The sequence below is a fragment of the Paramisgurnus dabryanus genome, chromosome 3, assembly GCF_030506205.2.
Source record: "Paramisgurnus dabryanus chromosome 3, PD_genome_1.1, whole genome shotgun sequence".
In the NCBI taxonomy this organism is placed as follows: domain Eukaryota; kingdom Metazoa; phylum Chordata; class Actinopteri; order Cypriniformes; family Cobitidae; genus Paramisgurnus; species Paramisgurnus dabryanus.
Window position 1 is genome coordinate 2,933,524 of NC_133339.1, and position 14,685 is coordinate 2,948,208.

The 14,685-nt window shown below is 38.6% G+C and overlaps 1 long non-coding RNA gene across 1 annotated transcript; it reads left to right on the plus strand.

The window, feature by feature from the left end:
* The first annotated feature begins 369 nt into the window (after positions 1-369).
* On the plus strand, positions 370-3,195 carry LOC135733809 (uncharacterized). Its single transcript, XR_010527023.2, has 3 exons — positions 370-1,290; positions 1,736-1,790; positions 2,330-3,195. It is a non-coding gene; the product is annotated as an uncharacterized lncRNA (long non-coding RNA).
* Positions 3,196-14,685: the final 11,490 nt, after the last annotated feature.

The following is a 14,685-nucleotide window of genomic DNA, read 5'->3' on the forward strand; positions in this document are numbered from 1 at the left end:
ACATTCCCACATGGTACTATGTTGGTCAGATAAAAACATTCCCGATATGACTGTAGGAAGACGTTCCATATTGGTTATCCTGTGGTCACATAAGAACGTTACAGAGAGGACATTTGGAACCTCAACAGAACATTCCCACATGATACTATTTTGGTCATATCATAACGTTCCTGATATGACTGTAGGAAGACATTCCATATTGGTTATCCTGTGGTCACATAAGAACGTTACAGAGAGGACATTTGGAACATTAACAGAACATTCCCACATGGTACTATGTTGGTCAGATAAAAACATTCCCGATATGACTGTAGGAAGACGTTCCATATTGGTTATCCTGTGGTCACATAAGAACGTTACAGAGAGGACACCTGAGACATTAACAGAACATTCCCACATGGTACTATTTTGGTTATATCATAACGTTCCTGATATGACTGTAGGAAGACATTCCATATTGGTTATCCTGTGGTCACATAAGAACGTTACAGAGAGGACATTTGGAACATTAACAGAACATTCCCACATGGTACTATTTTGGTCATATCATAACGTTCCCAATATGACTGTAGCGGGACGTTCCATGTTGGTTATCCTGTGGTCACATAAGAACGTTACAGAGAGGACATTTGGAACATTTACAGAACCATCCTACATGGTCCTCTGTTGGTCATATAATAATGTTCCAGATATGACTTTAGGGGGACGTCCCATATTGGTTATTCTGTGGTCACATGGCAACGTTACAAAGAGGACATTTGGAACATTAATAGAATGTTCTCACATGGTCCTCTGTTGGTCATTTAATAATGTTCCTGATATCACTAGGAGGACAAAATATGAAATTACAGTTAGAGCATTTTATTTTTATAGGCAGTTAATACAAAGGATGTGTCAATGTGCAGTGGACCATACAAACAAAGTAATAAATAAATGATTTCAGAATGAAGAAAAATAAACGAGTGATTCAGTCTGCACTATCCTACATCAGACAAAGACAAATAGCAATTAAATAAGACTTTACATTAAATTGTGTTAACAAGCACAAAAATACTAGTAATACTATACTAATATGAATTATGTTGTACTCTCTGAATATGATGATGTAGAAGGCAATGCATCTTGGAAACAGTAGTCCGTTACCAGCAACAGCGTTCAATCCGCTTTATGAAAAGGACTACCTTACCCATAATGCTACAGCTTACAAGAGGACCCGGAAGTCGCATGAAATTCAAACTGCCACACTTGACGACGCGTGATCTTTGTTTTGTCTTTATATAATACTGTAAGGTAAGTTAAGATACTTTTCTTTTTAAACCTACATAGATTTCACTAGTTGTTCTACAGCGAGTTACATGAATGTTTTTTCTGTTTATTTGCTATTCTTTTCTGTGATGTTTTTTATTTCTATGTTAGGCTATATATTCTTATTTGCCATTTAAAGTATAACGATAAACATGCAGGCTTACAGTGAGCTAAACAATTTTAATAAAGAGGATGTTAAAAAAATCTTTAAAATGTTCGATCTTTACAAAATTAATTAATGCTCAGCCCACAAAGAAGCCAACCGAAGATCAAATGTTTTGTGTACAAAACAAAAAAAATCGACACTTTTTGGAAATACTTTTGTAAAGGAATTTAATACCTAAGAATCATAAATTAGTGTTTGTCTTACCCATTTATTTTACTTTTTTTTTACTAAAAAAATGTAATGATTATTGTGCTTTGTTTGCAGAAGTCATGTACCACACATTGTCAAACCTGAAGAAGTGTATCTTCCTGCAATCTGGGTAAAGAAGGTGTAACTTTAATACACTATTTAAAAACATAACAGTCATGTTCATTATTTATCTTTGTGTAATTTGATTTAAATTACAATATTGAATGTATTGAATTTGTTAAATTTTGTATGAGGTAATTTCTTGTATGGGTTAATTTGCCTAATATTAGTATTAGATACAAAAGCACAAGTGTTTTGGTTTAAAAGTGACAGCATGTTTTAAAAATGTTTCAGGTACTGGGGCTTGGATTGTTTAAAGTAGTAAAGAATAATGGCAAATAATGAAGCAGCAATAAAAAATACTTGACCAACAAGTTTTGGAGCTTAACATTTTTGTAGTTTGTAATTGCTTTTTTCTTTAAGTTGGTAAGTTGAAAATCTTTTTGGAAGTCTGACATCTTCCAACATATTTTTTCACATCTCGATTTGAACGTTAAAAAAAGTTCTTGGATTTGTGATGTTTTGTAATATGTGTTTTTGCCCTTACTTATGCATTTTATGTAAATGTATTTTTAACTGGATTTGTATTTGTATGCTCTTATTCTGCAGGCTCCAGACCTGGAGATTGAAGTTCCTAAAGGTTGATGTTTATCAAGCTTGTGACCTTATTGCATGGTGTTATTTTTTTACATTTATATATCTAATACACATTTGCACATCTGTAAACATAAATTTAATATTTTGTGGGTTATTTTTAAATTTTATTTAACCAGTTGTTGTATATTGAAATCTGTTATTACATGTTATGCACTCCAACTGTAAATGTTTTGTTTTAATTGCATCTTTATTGTTTTAAACAATTTAATTAATGTGGGTTTTTGTTAGCTTTTATGTTATTCTTGTATTTTTTGGCTATTTATTTGTTTTTATTATCCTTCTGTTAATTTGCCAGATTTTGACCTTCTATTTGTTTTTCCTGTAATCTCACTTCAATTATTTTCTGTGTTTTTCAATGATACATTTTTGTCACAGTCCCAATTTGTTCCTGCTTGTTTCTCCATGTTTCCCCGTTCATCATCCATTTGGACTTCATTTCCCATAATCCTTTTCACTCTCTCACCTGAACTGTGTTTGTTATTATCCTCACCTGACAGTCATCCCCCTCATCACTCCATTGTCTAAATACCCCACTTTTCCGTTTGTCTAGGTCAGTTCTTGTTTATAGTGATGTGTTGTGTGTTTTGCTGTACCAGTTTCCATGTTCCTTGTTTTATATTAATTAAAGATTATCATTTTGGATTCATCATGATCTCCATCTCCTCCTTTATCTTCCACCACACCAACCGTATCAATTTCACAGTATAATTATATATTGTTTGAGTTATGGCTATTTTCTGTCTTAAATGTTCTGGGAACTTTACTAGGCAATGTCCTTAACACCAGTGGGGTCGTTCCGGGAACATAAAATTTCTACATAAAATATGGTTCCCTTAACATTTTCTGAACGTCCTGAATGTTCCGTGAAGGTCTGCCAAATAACGTCCTTCACCCTTTTAAAGAACTCCACAACACGTTTGTCTCATAACGTTCTGGGAACTTTACTGGGCAACGTCCTTAACACCAGTGCGGTCGTTCTAAGAACATTATGGGAACGTAAAGTGTACATAAAATATGGTCCCCTTAACATTTCCAGAACGTCCTGAATGTTCCGTGAAGGTCTGCCAAATAACGTCCTCCAGCCCTTTAGGGAACTCCACAACACGTCCGTCTCATAACGTTCTGGGAACTTTACTGGGCAACGTCCTTAACACCAGCAGGGTCGTTCTAAGAACATTATGGGAACGTAAAGTGTACATAAAATTTGGTCCCCTTAACATTTCCAGAACGTCCTGAATGTTCCGTGGAGGTCTGCCAAATAACGTCCTCCAGCCCTTTAGGGAACTCCACAACACGTCCGCCTCATAACGTTCTGGGAACTTAACTGGGCAACGTCCTTAACACCAGTGGGGTCGTTCTAAGAACATTATGGGAATGTAAAGTGTACATAAAATATGGTCCCCTTAACATTTCCAGAACGTCCTGAATGTTCCGTGAAGGTCTGCCAAATAACGTCCTCCAGCCCTTTAGGGAACTCCACAACACGTCCGTCTCATAACGTTCTGGGAACTTTACTGGGCAACGTCCTTAACACCAGCAGGGTCGTTCTAAGAACATTATGGGAACGTAAAGTGTACATAAAATTTGGTCCCCTTAACATTTCCAGAACGTCCTGAATGTTCCGTGGAGGTCTGCCAAATAACGTCCTCCAGCCCTTTAGGGAACTCCACAACACGTCCGCCTCATAACGTTCTGGGAACTTAACTGGGCAACGTCCTTAACACCAGTGGGGTCGTTCTAAGAACATTATGGGAACGTAAAGTGTACATAAAATATGGTCCCCTTAACATTTCCAGAACGTCCTGAATGTTCCGTGGAGGTCTGCCAAATAACGTCCTCCAACCCTTTAGGGAACTCCACAACACGTCCGTCTCATAACGTTCTGGGAACTTTACTGGGCAACGTCCTTAACACCAGCGGGGTCGTTCTGAGAACGTTATGGGAACGTAAAATTTCTAGGGGGGCTATTACTAACAAAAGTGAATCCTGAAAATTATATTACACAATTTTTCATGTGTCTGTGTCAGAATGTTTGCAGGACACAAACAGACTTTTATTATGTATTCCATGTGTGTTCATAATTGGAATGGGGTATTTACATTATTTAAATAAGAAATAACTCCATGTAACTTCAAATACTAAACTATATTTAAAACTGATATGCTTTGTTGAATTTTTTTTATTAAAGAACACCTATTACTTGCTACAAACAATGCTATTTTGTCTATTTGGTATAATACAATGTGTTTGGGTGTTTTGTGGTTAAAAAAACACATTATTTTCCACTTACTATACATTATTATTGCTCCTCTATGACTCCCTGAAATGAGTTGATTTTGTACAAAGCTCATCGTTTAATACGTTGTGATTGGCATGAATACCTCTGATGTCAGCTAGAAATTTGACGTCTTTACAGTACAGAAAAAGAATGTCCAGGGTGCTCAGGGAGTTCAAAAACAAATATTTGAAGGTGCTCTTTGGGGTTGGGAATTCCAAATGAGTGTATCAAAAAGATAAATCCAAGGCACTCTTCTTCAGTGAAATTTTAAAAAGCCTTTATTGAACTGGCTACTTTATATTAGAAAATTAAAAATACATGTGGAAAGAAGGAAACCCACGCATAGCGGCACAAACAGCCTTCTTCAGGGTACGTACGTACGTAGGATGAATTTTTTTTTTTTTTCTTTTGAAAGCAGAGGGTCTGTTCTTTCATTTGATATATTGTATGTTTATATATTTAAGAAGAACATTTTCTGGAGTATTTTGTTACATTTTCCAAGCATCTGTGCTTTATCAGAGTGTTTGTCTTGAGAAAAAATTTACTTTACTAAAAAATGTTCACTAAATTCTAAAGCATAGAATCATATTGTGTATTCCTTTTATATTGCATATTAAAATTGATTTAATACCTAATTACATAAATTTGTGTACTTTTACTTGTTTTGAGTAAAAGTATGAAAGTACTTTTTACTTAAGTAAAAGTATAAAAATAACTAGATTTTTTTGTACTGAAATATTAAATATAAACCAAAAACATTCTGAAATGTTTTGGAGTAAAAAATATGATAATATGCTTTGGAATGTATGTTTTTCAAAGAAAAACACTGATAAAATGCAAATAGTTGAAAATTTACTTTTATGTAGAAAGTAAAAATACCGTAGTAGTGTCCGCTTCTGTTCATATGTGATTTGTGAGTATTAAAGCTTTATTGTTTGTAGCTAAAATTAGTTAAAATATATATTTGAAGAGTTTGGTTCCAAAACGCAATAAACGCCATTTTTGAAAAAAATGAGTTACTGCCAAAATCAGTATTATATCAGGTCAGTAGTTAAAAGTAAATAATTAATTTTACGCAAAATCCAATACCCGCCGTGATATTCTGTCATCTTTTCTCCCTTTGTTCCCAAAATGCGACAAACGCCACTCCTCCTTTTTTACAGAACGCAATAAATCCATTCCTGATATTACAGCGGACCATTCACGCAATGTAAACAAACATGGCGGCGCGCTGAGTACACGGAATCCTAATTTTCCTCATCTACTTTGTACTTCGTGATCAACAAACAAAACAAAATAATACGTTAATAGCATTGCTAAACCTGTGATGGTTTTCTGTGACGGGAAAGAAACGTAAGCCATCAACATCTAATAATTTCCGCGAGAGGCACTCGGCTGCTTGTTCTTCAGACAGCATCAAGCTTCTCATGCCAAAACATTGACCCCAGAGGATCTTATGAAAACTTTACATTATTTTACTCAAAGTCAACGAAAATCGAGCGGGACCAAAACATTTTACAGCTGATCGCTGTGAAAATGTAAAGAGACGACGTCAAATATAACCGCAGCAATGTGTTCTTAATATAACAAAGTAAGTGTTTTGTTTAATGCCATTAATGTTTATTTTTTAATCATTGTATACCACTAGTCAACTAAATAAATATAAAATGGTAAAGATGAATGCACATTTATACATTGATTTAATAGATTTATAGCATTTTGAAATAAAAAACTGTCATGGATTTATTGCATTTTGTGGAAAAAATAATTAGTTTTTATAATAAATCTTTGAAAATCAAGTTATGGATTTGAATTTCTTATGTTTTTATAACCTAAAGATGCTATGTGAAAGTTTGTAACAGAAAATAGTGGTTTTCATCTTGTCGCTTTCTTGGTATAGAAAACACGATTTTACCGAAATTTGTCAAAATGGATTTATTGCGTTTTGGAACCAAACTCTTCATTTATACTTTATATTTTAATGTTTCTTTATATTCCTTACATTAAGATTTAAAAATTGATCCTCTTTAGCCCAGGATACACTGCATGGTTATTGTCTGTCCCAGACGAAAGATTGCCATTGTGAAACAATCGTCTGGATTTTTGTGATCGTGGCTCTTCATCGGTGGTCCTATGTCGTACAATGAGAGAGGTTCAAAGACGGCCGTTTTTCCGGTCTTTTGTCCAAAAATAGCCTACGATAGTTTTCTGACAGTGTCAGAAATTCGGCAGGATAACTGCACAGTGTGTTTGCTGCTACGACCTGCTCGCTGGTATTTGTTTACCACAAGCGCATGCTGGTGACGTTGCGCAAAGTGTGACGCTGCCGTCGAAGCTTCCGTGTCATCATCGTACAGTCGTGCCCGAGTTTAAACGATCCATGTCACACAGTGTGATAAGGTAATGACCTTATAGGAGGGCAAAAATCGTGCAGTGTATCCCGGGCTTTAAACACCACTGATAACTGTGTTCAGAGGTACATATATGTCATTGTCTCAGCATGAGTGACTTGATGGAAGAAGTTGAGCTCAGTGTGGTTTCAGTTCTGTTTTAGTTTTGTGGTATTAACAAATGTGTGAAAGACGTCAGTTGTTCATCAGCTTCTAATAGAGTTTTTCCTTTAATTTTCAAACACCGTCACTACCACGATTATTATGTGCAGTCAGTGACAAATAAATGTAGCTTTACTCTATTTGAGGCTGGATGAACAAGTCACAAACAAACAATTTTACGTAGAACTGCATGTAAGTCTTTGTGACTCTTCATTTGTGGATTTTATGTCAAACATTCATGTATGCTGCATTCCAGTTTACTCTGCTTATATTATGCCCTAAAAGTATCTAGGCTGCTCTTTTATTGTGAAAGTAAACTGTATGCATCTAAATGTACAATAAAAGTAATAGTACTGCGACAAATGAACACATAACAGAAGTGGTTGTTTTTGTGTAGACATATCCTGTTATCATCACACATCAAAAAACAACTTCTCTTTACATTTTAGCTTTTGTTCGTTTATTGATTCTATGTATTATGTTCACTTTATATAATATCTAGTTTTCTATGAAACATCACTAAACACCTCCCTCTCACAATGAGTTGTGGGTAATATCAGCAGTTAGATTGTTTATAGGTCTATACATGGTGTTATAGAGGAAGTGTTGAGTGTTTATCACAGAGTGTTTAATATTTAATTTTCAGTCATCAGTAGGTCAGTATGGAGTTGATTTCTCTTCCTCTAGTTCTCTGTGAGTATTATCTTCTCTCAATGGATTTAACTACACATCAAATACTGACCTGCTTACTGTTTAATGCTGTGATTATATTATTGATTACTTTATCAAGGAACTTTATAGTGGCTGTTATGCACCCAAGTTCTGTCCGAAAACCAGATTGCATTTCAAACAATGTATGATTTTTATCCAGGAAATCATCTTATTGAACAAGCTTCTCCAGAACTTTAGCAAAGCATGGTAGGATGGAAATTGGGCAATAACAATTTGGGTCAGATTCAGTTTCCTCTTGAAGAGGGGAGAAATTATGGCTGATTTCCAATCAGTGGGGAACTGAGAGAGCTGTAGGGTCATATTAAATATTGTCTTGTAACAGGAGTGGCAATAATATGGGCTGCTGCTTTTAAGAATATAGAATCATTACCATCAAGGCCAACAGATACATTTTTGTTCAGTTTGGTGAGTTCATCCTGGACTTTAAAGGTAGAGAGAAGCGTAAAACAGAAGCCGCTGTTGCTTGATGGAGAAAATTGAGATCTTCTGAGATAGAAACTGAAATGTCCATTGAGATTTAGGTTTGACATCGAAACTGTATGGGTTCCATTAATAAAGTGATTATTTAGAAGTGAGGCCTGTGAGGTGTGAAAAATTGTGAGAAGTGTGAATGTTAACATGTGCAAGCCTTAGAAACACGTTAATGATAAACTTTCCCTATTTAAATAGCATATTTATCCACGAATCACATACGAGCCGAACCGCGGGTCCGTCACAGCACTACCCAAAGCTTCCGATGAATGCCACAGCAGCAGCCGGTGCAGTCAACATGTATGTTCGCTAATGTGTGGCAGCGCGCACAGAGCAGACACGTAGTATGTCACGTGTTACGTCGTGGACAGGTTTTAGGTAACAGAGGGAGGGGAATAACAGCGAGCTCATCAGACGTTTCCTAAAAATAAACATTGTTCACGAGTCCCCGCGGCTCGAGTCAGAGTCGAGTCTGAAGTCTTTGAGGATGAGTCTCAAGTCGAGTCTGAAGTCACTGTATGTGCGACTTAAGTCACACTCGAGTCCCCATCTCTGGTTAAGGGCACTGCCCTTTGCCAGTTTTAAGTCATGGGACAGTCTTGCGCACTAACTTCCTGTCTCTCGAGTGGCTAAGATCGCAAATGTGGTTTATTAGTCACCATGAAACAACTTAGCGATTGTCTGATTTTTCCTGTGGTGAAGTATATAATAAAATAAGGCAGTTCTGGACTTAAATTTGTCCATTAAGAATTGATTTGATTGTTTGAAGTTGTGTTGCTAATTGCTGAAATTTTTTCCTGGACCCCGCCTACCTGCCATACCAAATGACCAGAACAAAAGAGAGATCGTTTTGAGGAAGGGAGGAGATTCACATTTTTGATTAAAGGATAATTCCGGTATTTAACACTTTGGGTATCATTTCTGGTTTGTTTTGGATGAACTACAGTGATGGACACAGACATTTTGACAATGGGTCGTGTCTTGAGTTTTTGACTCATCTAGAAGCGTCTCTTGACTGCTTCAGAATGGAAGTCAATGGCCATGCACAAACATGTCATTAAAACAACACTTAACATTTATTTTAAAAACTGTGCTACTCACCGAGTGGTGCGTGGTGTTCGTTGATGATTAAAAACAAGTTGTGTATCGAAATACAGTTTCTGTCGTGTTTTATTTGGCATTTTGTAAAATTCCATTGACTTCTCTTTGAAGACTTGTTGCTTGCTGATATATCACTCCGCCGCCGGGAAACAGAAAAGGGTCTGTTTACATGTGGTTGTAGTTTTTTCGCTCGGTTTCTCTCAGAAGAAAATTTTCCCATATTTGTAGGGCTGGACCAGAGTATTCGAATATTCGTTCCGTGGGTTGACATTAGATTTTCAGTTTTGAGATTTGAATATATATATATATATATATATATATATATATAAATATTTTACAGCGTTAATGCAGAGTTTTGCCAAGCAGGAAGTGTGCTTCACGCTCCCGCTCTATAGGTGGCGCAGAGAGACCAACATCCATAGCCAACAGCCACCAAACGCCACCAGTGGAAGAGATCGCCTCAAACGGAAAGCACGCTTCCTGCTTTGGCATTCACGCTAATAGTGCTGTAAATAACATTCAGTTTCTTGCAAAAACTGATTGATTTGCTTCACAAGACGTCAATATGTCACACGGAGTTATGGGGGATTACTGTTGTATTGGATATGTATGCTTTAGCTCTTAAAGTGTGCGGATCGGTTGACTTGCATGACGGAGCACTGGGGTTTCTGCAAAATATCTTCTTTATTGTTCTGCTGATGAAAAAAACATATTGGATGGTGTAAGTGTTAAAAATAAACTTGATTTTGAAAGTATGCTACCGTTTTATTACAGTTTGTTGAACTTTGTTTATTTATTTTCGTTGTTTTATTTAAATGGCCTACACTTTACGTTGTCAGTAATTACTGTGCTGCTAATTTCTGATACGGGAGGGTTTGTTTGTTAGAAAAATGTTAGGCTACCTTATTAAAAGTATTGCTCTTGTGTTTTGTTTCACTATGCTGTTCTCGCAGGACGCGTGACAGGCACGCCGCTTCCGGCTTGCGCTGTTCTGTAGTATTTTTAAAGTTTATTAATTCTAAACGTGTCGCATGTCCATATTGCCTAAAAAAAACACTACACTTCATTAGGTCCGCAGCACCACATCCGCCACATAATAAAACTGTAGACAGACAGACACACACACAGAGATTCCTGCCTTTATTAAAGAGAAAAATATGTTCAGCCCCTCCTTCCGAAGCTTTGAATATTCAATTTGATTTCTACTAGAGCTTCCAAGTTCAAAAAATTTTATTCGGAACAGCCCTACATATTTGATGGCTCAGTGACCAGCTTTAGGTTTGAAGTTGAGCTCAATTGTGACTGTCTATGTCACAGGTCGGGGCGGACCCGAGATAGCTAAAGGGTCACGCCTCTTTCCTAGGTTCCACCTCGAGGAGGTTCCCAAAGTCACCCCAATGACCAGACACACAAGGTAAGAGTAAAATTAAAATACACTTTATTTAAATTATTTAAAAGATAAATAGGGGAGGGGAAAAAGGGGAACTTAAAATAACGGCCTCTTCAGGTGCACTTCCTCTTCTTTACAGGCAGTACAAGTACGGTGCAGGTAAGTTTCCTCGCTCTCTTTCTCGCCCTCCACAGGCTGCTGAAGTAAGTACCGAGCAGGTAAAGTTTTCCTCATCCTCTTTCTCTCTCTCCACAGGTTGCCGACTGGGACATAGAAGATCAGTTATTTACAACTGTTGGTTTCTCTCACCTCCCCAAACTTGGGACGTCGTGCAGTAAGTACGGTGCAGGTAAAGTTTTCCTCGTGCTCTTTCTCGCTCTCCACAGGCTGCTGACTGGGACACAGAAGATCAGTTATTTATAACTGCTGGTTCCTCTCACCTCTCCAAACTTGGGACGACGTACAGTAAGTAGGGTGCAGGTAAAGTTTTCCTCGTGCTCTTTCTCTCTCTCCACAGGCTGCTGACTGGGACACAGAAGATCAGTTATTTATAACTGCTGGTTCCTCTCACCTCTCCAAACTTGGGACGACGTACAGTAAGTACGGTGCAGGTAAAGTTTTCCTCGTGCTCTTTCTCTCTCTCCATAGGCTGCTGACTGGGACACAGAAAGATCAGTTATTTATTACTGCTGGTTCCTCTCACCTCTCCAAACTTGGGACGACATACAGTAAGTACGGTGCAGGTAAAGTTTTCCTCGTGCTCTTTCTCTCTCTCCATAGGCTGCTGACTGGGACCCAGAAGATCAGTTATTTATAACTGCTGGTTTCTCTCACCACGGTAATGTGTCACGGCCGGGGGCGGACCCAAGGTGACTAAAAGGCCACGCCCCTCTCTAACTTCCACCTCGAGGAGGTTCCCAAGACCACTCCAATGACCAGACAGACAAGTATACTACAGTTTAAAAGTATAGCTTTATTTAAATAGTTAAAAGAAGAAGGGGAAAGGGCAATTAAAACTAATAAGACTTCTTCTCGCCTCCAGGGCAATTTGGACCAAGGAATGGGGACAGGGGCTCCTTTACGGCTTGGTCCTTGAATCCGTGGCGCCCTCCGTTCCTCCTGGAGGCAAAACAAGTAAAACTCTGTTAGTAACTTGATTTCAACACGGGACGGCAACTAGCCTGCTTTTTCATCCGTATCTCCTGCACTCTTAGGTTTTCCCCTGTGGGGGCCCCTCGCTCTCTTCGGGACGGTGTAACAAGGCAAAGGTAAATATTTCACTCTCTCTCCACTAGGGGTGTGACGAGACACTTAATCCACGAGACGAGACGAGACACGAGATTGGGTTCACGAGAACGAGACGAGACGATATTTTTACACTTTTTAAAAATCCTTTTTAAATTTAAGAAATTAAGAAACTGAAATCATGTTATTTTTAAATGTTTTAACTAATCAAGGACTGCCCCTAACAATTATTTTACTAACTGATAATGAAGTAATTTGTTATTTTTGGGTAATAAAAATAGACCCAAGTAAGCAGTAGCCTTTAAAATTACATAATAACGAAGATGCAATAATAATTGGTTCAAATAAAGTATTAAAACCAAGTTACATTAAACAACATTACATTAACAAACACATTACATTTGTGGTCTATAAATAAATAGCATTATGTATATATTATAACAAATGCCTGCAGGGGGCGATAGTAGACTCGTCTCGGATGATATCTTAACTTTCACTTTCACTTTAGACGGAAAAAAAACGCTTATTTTTTAGCCAAACAATGTTTAAATCCATTTGAATATTTAATATACTTCCATTTCTTTACAATAGAAATGAACATGCAGACATTAAATCATGTAAACTCTGTGATGGTTTAATCTGCTGAGACTGATCTACAGAAAAACACAACACGTCTCAGACTTCATACGAGCTCCCAAACGAACATTATTGGAAACCCAAACAAAAAAGCAAATGCAGTAAAAGACAGAATATAATGCATGCACTGTAAGAGGCTAATTATACCAACCACGCTTTAAACGCTTGGAAACGCAAGGCGCGACGCACTGCCTTTTAAAAAAAAAAGAGCAGTGCGTGTCGACGCGGCTTTTAATATTGCTAGGCAACCACCTAGTCAGCTGTCTTGTCAATCAAATATTGAAGCGTGCGCTCTTTTGCTGTTAACTGTCATATTAGCAGAAACTTTAAAAAGAGGATGCTTGATCTGACCTTGTTTGAGGGTGAGAGGTGCACAAACACGCAGGAGAGAGTGAGCGAGTGAGTGGAGTCCGGTTCTTCAAAGCAACTGTAAACTTCCCTCACCACAACGTAAGGCCCGCATCTCCCCTCATTCGAGTGGACAATGGAAAGACGCGAATGACGTCGGGCGCTTCTCCGCTCTCAGCGTTCCTTCAAAGGCGCGTGCTGCGGCCGCCGGCAAAAACCGCAAGGCGCTCAGCGCGCATAAACAGCGCGCAAACGCTCCATGCCCATAGAATATCATTTAAAAAAGGCGCCTGCAACTGCCTCCTCCGGAGGTCGCATATGCAGGCTGCATACGTCATTAAGGTTTATTTCAGATCATTAACTGAGCATTACATTCGCAAGTCGTGAGCATATTACAACAATTTGCGATTAACTAAATTATTAATAAACTTTATAATTGTTAGTTTCTAAAAAGACAGTCTTTATGAAGTAAATGCAGTTTAAAAATGCGACCTCCGAAGGATGCAGCCTTTTTTTTTTGAGAAACGGCCAGAATTTCACCTACACAAGACATCTCGCGAGACACACTTAATCTCGCGATACACATTTAATCTCGCAAGATCTCGTCGCACAAGATCTCGTCACATCCCTACTCTCCACAGTTCGTTTCTTCCTCCGGGTGTGACTGTAACACAGACAGATTAGCACATCACACAGGTAAGTTACTCACGGGGCTTGGACTGTCTTGTTCACTTTGAGGCGGTACACTAGGACAAAGGTAGGTATGTCACTCTCTCTTTACAGTTCGTTTCTCCCTCTGGACGTTGCTTTAAGCACAGACAGGTTAACACATCACACAGGTAAGTTACTCACGGGGCTTGGACTGTCTTGTTCACTTTGAGGCGGTACACTAGGACAAAGGTAGGTATTTCACTCTCTCTTCACAGTTCGTTTCTTCCTCAGGGCGCTGCTGTAAGTACAGGTAGGTTTATCACATCACACAATTTAGTTATCCACGAGGTATGGACTTCTCGTGTACGTTGGACAGTGGGCTTTCGCACAACGTTCGTGCACCGTATACCTTCACCCGTCTGCTTACGCCTCAGGGGTGTCGTGGGGACGGCTGGGTCGAGTGCTACGGAGCCGAACGCTTCCCTGGCTCTCCCTCCTTGCTTGGACAACTGAGGGCCACGAGCTGGGGCGAACTCTCGATGAGGCTCCGCACACACCAAGGGCTTCTGTGGAATAAATCCAAATACTACCACGACCCAAAATCCTTACAGTGCACTTAGTTTGCTACTCACTTGGACGTAGCGCTGGGCTTCACCACTGTCTGCTTTCAAAAGTGAGGTGGTTAATGCTGACACACAGGGGGCCGAAAGGTCTGAGCTCTTCTTCACACGGGGCGCGAGCCACGACGTGTTATCCCTTCCTCACGAGCCGTCCGAGGCGGGGGCGGTTCTGGTCGCTACAGACACAGCACACACGACAAGCTTGTGTAAACACCAAATGATAAGTTCACTCACCCCACAGCACTCGACACACTCTCACATGAATTTCTGGACTGGACCACCTG